Genomic DNA, 13,098 nt, shown 5'->3' on the forward strand with positions numbered 1-13,098 from the left:
TCCTCAGGAACTGTCAGTATTTTTGAAAATTTTTGACAGAGTCTCCCCTGTAAACTGAGCTCTGGGAACCAAAAGATAGCTCAAGAAACAATCATAAATAGCTGACCAATGACAAATCTAAAAAATCCCTGTAATATGCTGTCCTGTAAGCATACACTGTCTCCTCTCTAGGCGATGATAGAACCTGTATCTGTCTCAAGACTGAACCCTGAACAATGCCTCAATGGCCTGACGCATAAGATGCAATCCAGTGTCTACACAAAGTCATACATCCTAAGGGATAAAAGTCGCCGAAGAGGATGCGTGTAGAGGGGAACTCCAGCAACCTAATCCACCTCACACTGGGTAACCCAGCCCCCAGTGCTTGGCTTCAAAAAACCTCACACACGACCCTCTCAGATGGCTCAGCAAACTGCCCAGAACTAGCATACATCCTATAATAGACCAATCACTGTCCTATGACCGCTGCGGCGGTCTGTCTGCTAGCGTGACTCACAACTAGCAGACCCACAATCACAGTACATCAATCTGCAATACATGCCAGTGGTGTCAAGCCGTCGTATGGCCACACCTCCCCTGGAACCTGGCAAGCACAAGAAGTAGCAATGCAGACTGCAATATATATATCTGATGATATATATGTGTACCTGGTCTATAGACGATGCTCTGAAGACGAATAAGTGATGTATGTCGATGTCGATATTGATGTCGACCACCTCCTGCTTGCCAATCTACACAAGACGGATTTCTTTGCGGCTGAAATCTATCTTCTGCTGTAGTGCTCAGAACGAAATTCTGAGGGCATAAACGGCTTCGAAAGGGGGGTAAAACCCCAGGTCGCCTGCTGGGAACGCTCCCGGAACGCCGAGTGTGAATCTTCGAACTCCGGATCCAGAATCTGCCGGAAAAGTGCGCGCGCGCGCGATTGCGCAAATCCGCACTGAACCAAGGCTCTGATACCAATTGAAGTCGCGGAGCGGAGCGTGGGTCGACACTCTCTCTCACACACACACACAGTGAGCTTACACAGTACAGTACGCAGAGATCTGTTAGAAGGGTTATCTCTCAAATCCTTAGTATTCACAAAGAATATGTTAGTATATACAAAGAGTTAGAGGTAAGTGAGTTAGACGGGCGGCCGGCCATATCCGCATAAGAGGCCACTTGGGCTTTAATCCCAACAAACCTAACCATTCTCGATCTACTAAAAGCCTATGTAACGGAAGTAGATCAAAGATCCCAATGGGAGAAGTACTTACCCTTAGTAGAGTATGCTTACAATAACACTATACATACTTCTACAGGAAAAGCACCTTTCGAGGTAATTGAGGGAAGATCAAAAAGTCCCTTGCTACTTAAGGTACATGGGAAGATCTTCGCTGCAGATGAGTATAGCCGAGACCTACAAGAATCTTTCCAAAAGATTAAGGATGCTATCTCTATCTCACAGCAAAGGCAAAAGGCTGCTACTGACAAGCACAGAAGAGCCCAAGCCTTTAAAGAAAACGATTGGGTCTTGTTAAAGTTTCCCAAGGCTCGATTAAGGCACACGACGGGCAAGAATCCTACGGGCCACCAAAAGTACTATGCTAAACTAGCAAAAAGGTATTATGGTCCCTTCCAGATTCTTAGGCCAATCAATGAGATGGCCTATCAACTTAAGTTGCCCAATCATTGGCTCATACACAATGCTTTTCATGTGAGCCTCTTAAAGCCTTACAAAGGAGAGCCACCTCAAGAACCAACTATTGAAGACCCACCGGAGATCGAGGACCACGAGGAGGTGCTGCAGCCCGAGTCCATTCTCCGACATGAAGACAAGGTATTAAGAGGCGGTAAGACTATCAGACGATATCTTATTAAGTTTAAGAATTATCCTTTTGAAGATGCTAGATGGATGCAAGGCATACAATTAAAGGATAACCTAAACCTTGTCAATGCTTACAATGCTTCCCAAGAGTAAGCAAATGTACAAAATGTTAAAAATGAACAAAAATTTTTGTCTTATAAGACTCTCTTTTTCTTTATTTGTGCACAAAAATGAAGTAGTATGCATGCTTAGATCAAGTTTGCGGGGACGACGTCTCCCAAACACCAAAGTAGAGCTTGTCACTCTACTATGGAAGACTGATAGGACTAATGTGCAGACATGCTTGCGGCAGCCTCAGGCTCTCAAGCGCCAAATGGACTAGTCATCCATTATGGAATGATGTCGTAGGGTAACATAGGGATCCTCTACCCACTAAGAAAAGGACTCATGCATATGCTTTATCTTCTCTACACCATAGTCGAGGACGACTATGATTTCAAGAGAGAGGTAATGTCATAATAATCAATATCTAATTCTCCTAAATGATTTTCTCATATTAAACTGATCATTTAATGTGGGGAAGTGCCAAGGGAGAAAAAGCTAGAATATTGGTTAAGTTAGCAGACCGGCCACAGTAGGGATCCAAAGGAGGGAAAATAGGGATCCAAAGGGGGGGCCATCTGCAAAAGAGCCATGTGAAACAATGGGCCAAAAAGACCCTAAGGTTCAGCCCATTAAGACTTCCAAAATGCTAAGGTTCCAAAATTCAAAGGTTGTGTCCAAAGGTCAACCCTAGGGAAAATTGGATGCTTAGTGTGTGCCCAAAAAGTCTTTCTACATCCCTACATGGGAGGGGGCGAGCCCCAAAGCTAGGGGATGAGAGAGAAAGCCACACACACACACACAGGCTCCCTTTACACAAAGGGAATGAGGGACACATGTCAACTCCCTACGCCAGATGCCCACAAGGTGTGCCCAATTCCTATTGGAAGACCCTTGAAGTGGACCAATGAGAATTAAGCTAGAGTAAATCTAGTTTAATTAATTTAAAAACATTTAATAAAAGAAACCAATGAGAATTAAGTCTCCTAGAAGACTATTGGGCAGACTCCCAAGGGGTCCAATGAGCATTCAGGAACCCCATGACTTGCCTGATTCCTATTGGCCAGGAGGCAAAGGGGTCCAATGAGAGTTTAGTTTAATTATTTAATTACCTAAAGCTCTCACAAAAGGGGAAAGGGGGACACATGTCTAAAGGCTATCACTTATGCTGCTTAATTCCTATTGGCTTGACCTGGGGAGGTCCAATGAGGCAAAGGCCAGACTTATTTAGCAGCTAGGGCTCACCCAAGAGAGAGGGGGGGCTGATTTTTGCTTGGCATTGACACACACACTCTCACACTTGACCATGTGTGAAGGGAAAATACTCTATCTCCTCCCAAGCTTTAATGGAGAGCTCATCACCTACTCCAAGCTTGTGAGATAGAAGCCTACATCAACACTCTCTTGGCATGTGGATGCAAATCCAACCAAGAGCCAAGCTTCAATGCATGCTCATCTTCTCTACCAAGCTAATTACTAAGCTAAGCTATGCTAATATGAGTGATTATGTGAGGAGATGTACTTCTTTCTCGTAAGATACTTCTTTTTCCTCTCAATCTACTCTCATACCCTGCTAGCTCTCACCATCTTCGAAGGTGTGTGAGGTCTTGGGTCTGAGAACGGGGATAATTCAAGTTGTGTTTGATTAAGTGTTTTGCTTGGTGTATGAAGCTTCCATCTTCATTGCACTAGCTAGTCTTGAAGGAACACAAAGAATTGTATTGTACAATGTCTCTCTTGATGGGAGAAACCATAATACAAAGCCTTTTGGAGGGGGGACCGGCTCCATGCAAATCCGGTCCTCAACTGTTGTCAATAGCTTAATTGCTCTCTCTCTCTTTTGAAAGTATTGTCGATGCTATCTAACTAGGTGTTATGCTTTTTGTTGCTCTCTCCACCCAAGCACTCTTGTAATTCTCATTAGGAATCTATTCTAATGAAATGCCCACTATGTTCATGCTAATTTCCGCTACACATAAGATCTTAGGCCATTAAATGTTACATCCTATCCCCGGGGAGGTCACCTAATAAAAATGTAACCTATCACGTGAGTTCAACAAAAGGGTATTTAAAGTTCTTGAAACTTACATAAATATATATAAAGAAGGGCATTATTTTTTCAAATTTGAAAAAAACTTACATATTTTAAAAGAAAAGGGTACATTATATTCCTGACAAAATTCACAGATAAGGGGTTTTACAAACATGTCTTGAACGCACGTGATATGGTAGTTTTACACATAGTGAACCCCTCGAGGTCCTTTCCAACACCCAAATCATCCATAAGGCGTCTGAGCCATACACACTCAATCGTAGCTATGAAGACTGCCTTGTAGTCAGCTTCACAACTCGAAGTGGCCACAGTAGGTTGCTTCTTGCTCAACCATGATATACATGAACTGCCAAGCATGAAACAAAAACCACTAGTGGACACTTGCGTGTCAAAACAACTAGCCCAATCTGAGTCCGAAAAAACATGCAAGTCTGGCAGCAATGATCCCCCCTTGGGATAAAACAAGCCAAGATGTAAAGTGCCACTAAGGTAGCGGAAAATTCTCTTGACAGCCTTCCAATGCTTAGACCCTGGGCTATGCATAAATCTGTTGACCTGTGAAACTGCAAACTGAATATATGGCCTCATGTTGCATACATAAATGAGGCAGCCAACAACAATTTGGTAAAGAGTGACATCAGCAGGATTGCCAGCATCATGTAGACTCAACTTCAAACCTGTTTCCATGGGAGTGGCAATAGGTTTGCAATCCTCAAGTCCAAACTAACATAGCAATGTCTCTATGTAACTTTTCTGACCAAGGCAATACCACCATCACATTGCTTAAATTGTATACCCAAGTAATGATGCAACAGCCTCAAATCTTTCATCTTGAAAATAGTATTCAAATTAGCCTTAATTCAACAATATGTCTCTCATTTGGTCCAGTGATTAGCAAATCATCGACATAAAGAACCATAATAAGAAGTACATCACCCTCACGCTTTACATACAATGTGCTTTCTGTTGGACTATTACGAAAGCCTCTTTAATCAAATGAGTGTCAGCTTTCTCATACCAAGTACGAGGAGATTTCTTCAACCCATACAAAGCCTTATTACATCTGCACACTTTGTCCTCTTGTCCTTTTATGACAAAACCGCGAGGTTGCGTTATATAAACTTCCTCAAATATGTCACCATTCAAGAAATCAGTAACAATGTCTGATTGATGTACATCCCAACCAAAATGAGCTGCCAATGCACATAGAAAACGCACAGTATTCATACGACAAGTGGGAGCAAAAGTCTCTTCATCATCTATGCCTTTTTGCTGTGCATAACCCTTTGCAAAAAGTCGAGCCTTATGGCAATCGATCTCACCATCCGGCTTGCGTTTCAACTTGTAAACCCACTTCGTACCAATGGCCTTTTTGCCAGGAGGCAAATCACATAAAGTCCATGTGTCATTTTCTATAAGTGCATCATATTCTGATTGCATGGCAGCCATCCAATTTTCTGAATTCTGTGCTTCATCAAAAGACAGAGGCTCCTCAACATCATGTAAGCTAGACACAGCCAAAGCATAACAATCTGATGCACAAGATGCATGGCGAGAGCCATAACGCGTATGACTAGACAAAGGTGCATCCAATTTACTGTCACGCAAAGTGTGCACCAGCCATTTTGGCATACCTCTAGCCTGCTCATTTTCAGCCCTTTCCTCATCAAGTACATCATGTACATATGCATCAGTAATAGGCTGATCTAAAACATTTTTAGAAACCCCCATAGACTGTACATTTGTCTCATTGGAACTTACATTCGTATTTCCACCACTGAAAAGAGGCAACAAAGTGTCATAAATGTCCTGTGAGCTTACATTACTGTCTCTAGTACATGACAGCAAGGGCTAAACAGAATCTTCCACAAACACTACATCCCGAGAAACGAGAATACGTTTTATTTTCGGATGATATAACCTGTAACCTTTGCTTTCAGCACTATAACCAACAAAAATACATTTGACAGCCTTATCATCCAATTTTCTGCGCAGCACTTGTGGCACCAAACCATATGCCAAACAGTCAAAACACGCATGTCCTCAATAGAAGGCTTTCTATCATGCCATGCTTCATATGGAGTAATAGACTGCAAAGCTTTCATAGGACACCTGTTAAGTACATAAGTGGCACACATGATGGCCTCAAGCCAAAAAGAATGCGGTAAAGCTTGACTTTTGACCATACATCGTGCCATTTCCGTCAGTGACCTATTTTTCCTCTCAGCAACACCATTTTGCTGAGGTGTATAAGGCACTGCACATTGGTGTTTTATCCCACGACTAGCCAGAAATGCATTAAATTCATGAGACATATACTCCCCCCCTCGATCGGAACAGAGGGTGCCCATAGTACATTTCGAGACATTTTCAGCCATAGCCAGAAATTGTTTGAAGCACATAAAAACTTCGTACTTCGCTTTAAGCGGAAATACCCATGCATGCCTGGAGTAATCATCAATGAAAGTCATGAAGTAAAGGTAACTGCCCAAGGACAAAGTTTGCATGGGCCCACAAACATCACTATGCACAAGCTGCAACCTGCATGTGGCCCGAACTGAACCATCCTTTGGAAACTTAGAACGCTGCATCTTACCCAAAATGCAGCCTTCACAAACATGTTTGACAGGTGCTTCAAGAGGCGGCAAAGAAGCAACCATATTAGATTTCTGCAAACGCAGCAAACTGACAAAATTCAGATGACCAAAACGTGCATGCCAAAGTTTTGCATCTGAAATAGCCCTTGAATCTGCAACAACATTTGCAAAAAAATTTCCACACTTTTCATACAAAGTGAGCTTATAAAGCCCATGACACAAAAGGCCAGATGCAACAATTTCATCACCAAAACTGAGATCATGAACTGTACATCTGTCATCCACAAATTTGACTACAAGTCCAAGTCTAGCAAGTGCGGATAAAGACAAGAGATTCTTCTTGATCCTAGGTACATAAAGTGCATCAACAAGTGTGAAGGAACTGCCATTTGCAGCAGTAAGCACAATCTTTCCAACTCCCTGAACCGGATAAGAGGCATTGTTAGCACAAGTGACTGAATTCCCATGAGGGATAGACTTGAGAGAGGTAAACAATTCACGATGTGAGGTAATGTGCTTTGTCGCACCACTGTCGAAATACCACACATGTGAATCTGCAGCAACTATCAAGCATGCATCATGGACAACAGGATTGTAAGTGCACTCTGCGCTAAAATCCCATTCTGCATCAACATCAGCAACACAGTCTCCTTTCACAGAAGACTCAACAATGGCTGCCTTTGTAGTGGAACCAGCATTTGCAGTGGAACCACCCTCTTTCTTCTTAGCCTCTTTGGCCTTCAACTTAGGACACGACTTGATCAAGTGATCATTGGCTTTACAATAATGGCAACGCATCTTATTTTTGCCCTTATCACCAGAATTTCCACACGAATTGCTACCAGCAAAAGCATTAGGAATAGAATTTTTGCCACTCGCAGCAGAACCATAAGAAGTGGCTGCATTGCTGTTACCACCCTTTCTTTGAGAAGCAATAAAAGCCTGTTCAACTGCACGCTGTCTAGTCCTGTTTTTTCTGGAATGTGACTCTTGCAATAGCAATGTGCATAATGCATCAAACTTGACAACTTCTAGATTTCCTTGGGTCATAAGTCTCCAAGTACTAGCAAAAGTCTAGTAAGAATCTGGTAAGGCATCAAGAACAGTCTGCACAAGGGAACTGTCTGAAATGACTTCACCTGTAGAAATAAGCTACTCATTGATATCCTTGACACTAGCAAGGAAAGTGTCCATATCATCTTCCTCATGCATAATGTTCGATTCCAGCTCTTTACGCAGCAAAGCAATTTTAGCCTCATTGCGGCTTGCATAAAGACCTGCTAAAATATCCCAAGCCTTTTTTTTGGATTTTGCTGAACGGATGTGAGGAACAATGGTGCGCTTCACAGACAACGCAATCAATGCATGAGCCTGCGCATCCTTTACATCCCAACGAGCTTGTTCTGTCGTAGGCAAAACAACTCTAATAGCAGCAATCCTTGCAGCAAGACCTACAACATCCTCAACATCGCCTACATCCTCAAAACCAAGACATACATCAATGCCCTGCACACTATTCTAGACTCCCTTTGACACAAGAACGTGTTGCATCATATAAGCCCACATAGGGTAATTGTCCCCATCCAACCTATCCTCAGCAACAAACATCTTGAACACATCTGTGTTGTTGTTGTCAGCTATGGTAAATGTTGCACCTGATGTGAAAACTGTCTGAAAAAACCCGGCGGTCTTAGTGTGTTCACACACATCACTACCACATGTATATGGTAACAAATACCCCTCTAATTTCTGGAAATTCCCAAAATACCCCTCAAATTTCAAAAATTACCAAAATACCCTTGCATCTATTTTGGTTGGACTGTTCAAGATTTTCTAATCTTTATTCCTTTTTGACAATTAAGATCCGTTTTTGAGTGCCTAGCATGTAATTTGTCACAAATTATCTCGCAAAAAGGGAAATTATGTCTAAAAATAATGAAGAAATTCATCTCCAAAGCCTACGTAACATACCCAAATTCTAGTTTTAGCATCTTGTATTGATAGACAATCAGTCTTCTTATGAAAGGTTACAAATTTCTTCGTCTTTCAAGAAATTTAATCTCACGACCAGGGGTACTTTGGGAATTTTGGAAAAATTGAAGGGCATTTTGGGAATTTGTGACAAAATATTGGGGGTGTTTTGGAAATTTCCACAAATTAGAGGGGTATTTTGGTAATTTTCCCTTAAAAATAATAGTGTCCCTTTCTATATTTTTCTCAAAGAATCTTTTTATTGGATCTCTAAAAGAAGCCTTAGTGTTGAGTCGGGTTAGGCATACTTTCAATGTTTTCAGTGCCATGATGGAGACCTATCTTAAATGTTATGATGGAGTTTGTCAAATGGGTCCCTTCATTTCAGATCCTTACATGGCTTTTTAAGGCTTTACCTTGTTTATTCTTGTTTGTTTTTGTGTCCTTGCTCATCTAATATTATTTTCAACATGACACACAATCTATACACTACTAGCTCCCCTTCCATTAGATAGAATCTTTGAAGATTTTGTTTCCGTCAAGTCAATTTTCCTCGCAAAAAGGTGCTATTGCTAGTTAAGATGCAATAAAGCATCATCGGCAAAATGCCATATTATGTTCAAAGCTATACACATCTCCTTGCACACTTGTTTTTATGTAGAAATTGGCAGTTAGTGATGAAATAAAGAGGAGTTGTTGGTAGAAGCTATGCTTACTTCACATGATTCAACCTTTACAAAGTTAGCTCATAGAATAGAATATTACTATATGGCTCCCTTGCAAAAATGAAATGTAAGATAAATCTCTCAATTTATACTACAGAAAGATAGATCAATTGAAACACAAATAATGACAAAAGGGAGATCCTACATTCATCCAAGGAATAGCATTTGATTTTATAGTGTGCATGTCTCTTGATGTCTCGTTCTTTCTTGCTCATTACTCGTTTGTGTTTCTTTTAGTAAAAATATAATTAGTGTACATCTTTTGTGATTACCCTTTTTGGCTTTCTAAAAGAAACCCTTAGTGTTGTGTTGGGTTAGGGAGACTTTCATAGTTTTCAGTGCATGATGGAGACTTACCTTTCATTTCACATCCTGACATGTTTTACTTTTCTTGCATTCTATTGTTTTAGAATGCTAAAGTGAAGCTTCACCTTGCATAATTTTAGTAAATTTTACACACCGACACACTATATATGTTTTCTTGTGCATTCTATTGTTTTAGAATGCTAAAGTGAAGCTTCACCTTACATAATTGTAATAAATTCTATACACACACACACCTATATTAATTAGCTCTTTTTATTTCACCTTTCATTTCACAACTTCACATGGCTTTAGATTTCTTGCATTTTATAGTTGGATTCCAGTCAGTGTTACGTTCGAGAAAGTCTCTTTTATTAAGCGGCTGCTGATCGAGTTTCCTCCTCACAAAGAAGAAAACCGGCCGGAAATACTAGCAAAATTTTTGAGATTTGTAGAATTTTTGGACGACTTTGTCACATATTTTGTCGGTTTTTCTTCCATTTACCATGGTTTGCAGCTAGCTAGTCTCGCTTTTCAATCAGCTCAAGACTAAGCTGAGGCAATCCTTTCCCAAACACTGATACCAATTTAATTCAACCTAACAATTTTATCACTTTCTTATTGTTTTTGAAAGCCGTCGTGATCCTTTCACTTGTTTAGAAATGGTTTTGATTCAGCCACCTTTTGTTTTTCTTTCTCTTTTTGAATTATGCTCGCTCATTACTTGATTGTGTTTTTTAAAAAGCCAAAATACAAATACTTATTTATATATTTTGTGTGTATTTCCCTCATATCTTGATTTCGTGTTTGGAAAGCCATCGTGAAATCTCACCTTGTTAGGAAATTCTTGTCAATAACCTTATGTAGGCCATAGTGAATTTTCACTTTGTTTGAATTTACGTATAGCTTTATTATATTTTTCTTTCGTTGTGTAAGACCTATAGAGTACTTTCTAAAATTTCAATATTAGGTTTGATTACATTCTTTTTGAAAGCTAGAATCAGATTTTTGTGTGGATGTACGGTCATGCCATGAGACAGAGAGTGTTTAGAATGGCAATGTGAAAATTTACCATGCCATGGGGAACGACAATCATAAAATATGATAGTCCATTGCAATTACAAGGTGCTTAAAGTTGAAACCTTGATAGTAGTCGATACCTTTTCAAACTTATTCAAAGAAGTTTTTTTTTTTTTTTTGCAAAACTCACAATTGTGAGTGGATAGTATTAAGAACATCAGAATTACACAGCAACATCGAGCTCAGACAGAGCCTTGAGGGTCAAAGGATTACAAGTTTTTTGCTAATTGTGAGTGGATAGTATTAAGAACATCAGAAATATACACCAACATAGAGCTTCCCTCTCCACTCTCTAAAGTCTTTTCGTAGACTCTGCACTCGAGCGAAAAGCTCATCTATGGAGTCGCTGATGTCATTGAATGAGGTAAAGTCGGTGTGGGCGAAGGGGGGCGTTGCATGAGTGTCCGTACATTCCGCAATAGTCTCGTCTATCTCAGCAATGAGAAGGGTCATGGTAACGCACGTTGTTGGCAGTATATCCGCCATGGGAGCACAAAGTAGATCCTCAGAGAGAGAGAGAGAGAGAGAGAGAGAGAGAGAGAGAGAGAGAGAGAGAGAGAGAGAGAGAGAGAGAGAGAGAGAGAGAGAGAGAGAGAGAGCGAGCTCCAAACCAGGTTCACCTCCTCAATGGAGAGCAGCCTACCTTTATGCCTTAGAGACCTTACATGCCAAGATGGGGTTCTCTCCAAGAACCCCACGAGCACACACACACCACATTATGATTGAAATTAATTAATTTTGGTCTTAATTAAGAGAAGCTACATCACTTAAACTTAGATAATTACAAGATAACTATCAAAGCTTGTTTATACTTTTAGAAAATTGTAAACATTATGCCTTAATTTTTTATTAATTCTAGTATTTATTTAAGCAAAAATAAACTATTTTAAGCCTTAAAATTGATGGAAAATTTAGTAAATTAGCTTTAAAAATGACAAAGTGATTATCACAAATAGCTTCAAGTGTGAATAAGTCGTGATACTTAGCACATAATTAGCTAGTTATTTTTACTAGTTAACCTAGCCTAAAAATCTTATTTTCAACTATAAACTAATCAAATTAGTTGATAAATATGATTAAAAGTTAATAACATATTTATCAAAGATATATATGTGTCAAAAAACATGAGATAATTAGCTCATAATTACTTAATTAGTATAAGTAATTATCTTGTCTCAAAAATCCTATTTTTGGTTGTGATTTAATGAAGATAATTAATAAACACGATTAAAAGTTAATGAGATTTTTATCATAGATAGATCTAAGTGTGATAACTACTTCATAATTATCTTAATCCAAAAACCCTACTTTTGACTAAAATTTAATGAAGATAACTAGTAAACATGATTATAAGTTAATGAGAATTTTACCAGAGATAGATCTAAGTATAAAAAACCCAAGATAATTAGCTCATAATTATCTAATTAGTTTAAGTAAGTATCTTAGCCCCAAAATCTTGTTTTGATTGAAATTTAATGCCGATAATTAGTAAACATGATTAAAAGTTCATGAAAATTTGATCAAAGGTAGGTCTAAGTGTAAAAAATAGGAGATAATTAGCTCATAATTACTTAATTAGTATACATAATTATCTTAGTTCAAAAACCTTATTTTTGGCTAAAATTTAATGAAGATATACAGTAAGAAGAGAAGAATGTGGAATAGTAACATGTGTGGTCTTAGTTGTATGAAGTGCCTTCATAGTTGTAGCTCTTATTTCTACCTAATCATCTTTGATTTTCTCTTCAATTTTTTCTTTTCAAAGGTACGACAAAGATGTAGAAATTTGATGAGAACATGGGGGCTTTGAGGGTGAAACTTTCAAAGAAAGACATTGCAGAGATCTCAGCTGCGATGCCAACTAATGAGGTTTCTGGGGGAAGATATGGTGGAGGATTGGAGAAGTTTACATACAAGTAGTCAGACACACCTATTTTGAAGGTGTAATTGCTAGTTAAGATGTAATAAAGCATCATCAGCAAAATGCCATATTACGTTCAAAGCTATACACATCTCCTTGCACACCTGTTTTTATGTAGAAATTGGCAATTAGTGAAGAAATAAAGAGGAGTTGTTGGTAGAAGCTTTGCTTACTTCACATGATTCAACTTTACAAAGTTAGCTCATAGAATAGAATATTACTATATGGCTTCCTTGCAAAAATGAAATGTAAGATTAATCCCTGAATTTATACTACAGAAAGATAAATCGATTGAAACACAAATAATGACAAAAGGGAGAGCCTACATTCATGCAAGGAATAGCATTTGATTTCATAGTGTGCATGTCTCTTGATGTCTCATTCTTTCTTGCTCATTACTCGTTTGTGTTTCTTTTAGTAAAAATATAATTATTGTACATATTTTGTGTTTATCCCTTTTTGGTTTTCTAAAAGAAACCTTTAGTGTTGTCTTGGGTTAGGGAGACTTTCATAGTTTTCAGTGCATGATGGAGACT

This window comes from Adiantum capillus-veneris, chromosome 24, assembly GCF_014529385.1.
Source record: "Adiantum capillus-veneris isolate H3 chromosome 24, ASM1452938v2, whole genome shotgun sequence".
NCBI lineage: Eukaryota > Viridiplantae > Streptophyta > Polypodiopsida > Polypodiales > Pteridaceae > Adiantum > Adiantum capillus-veneris.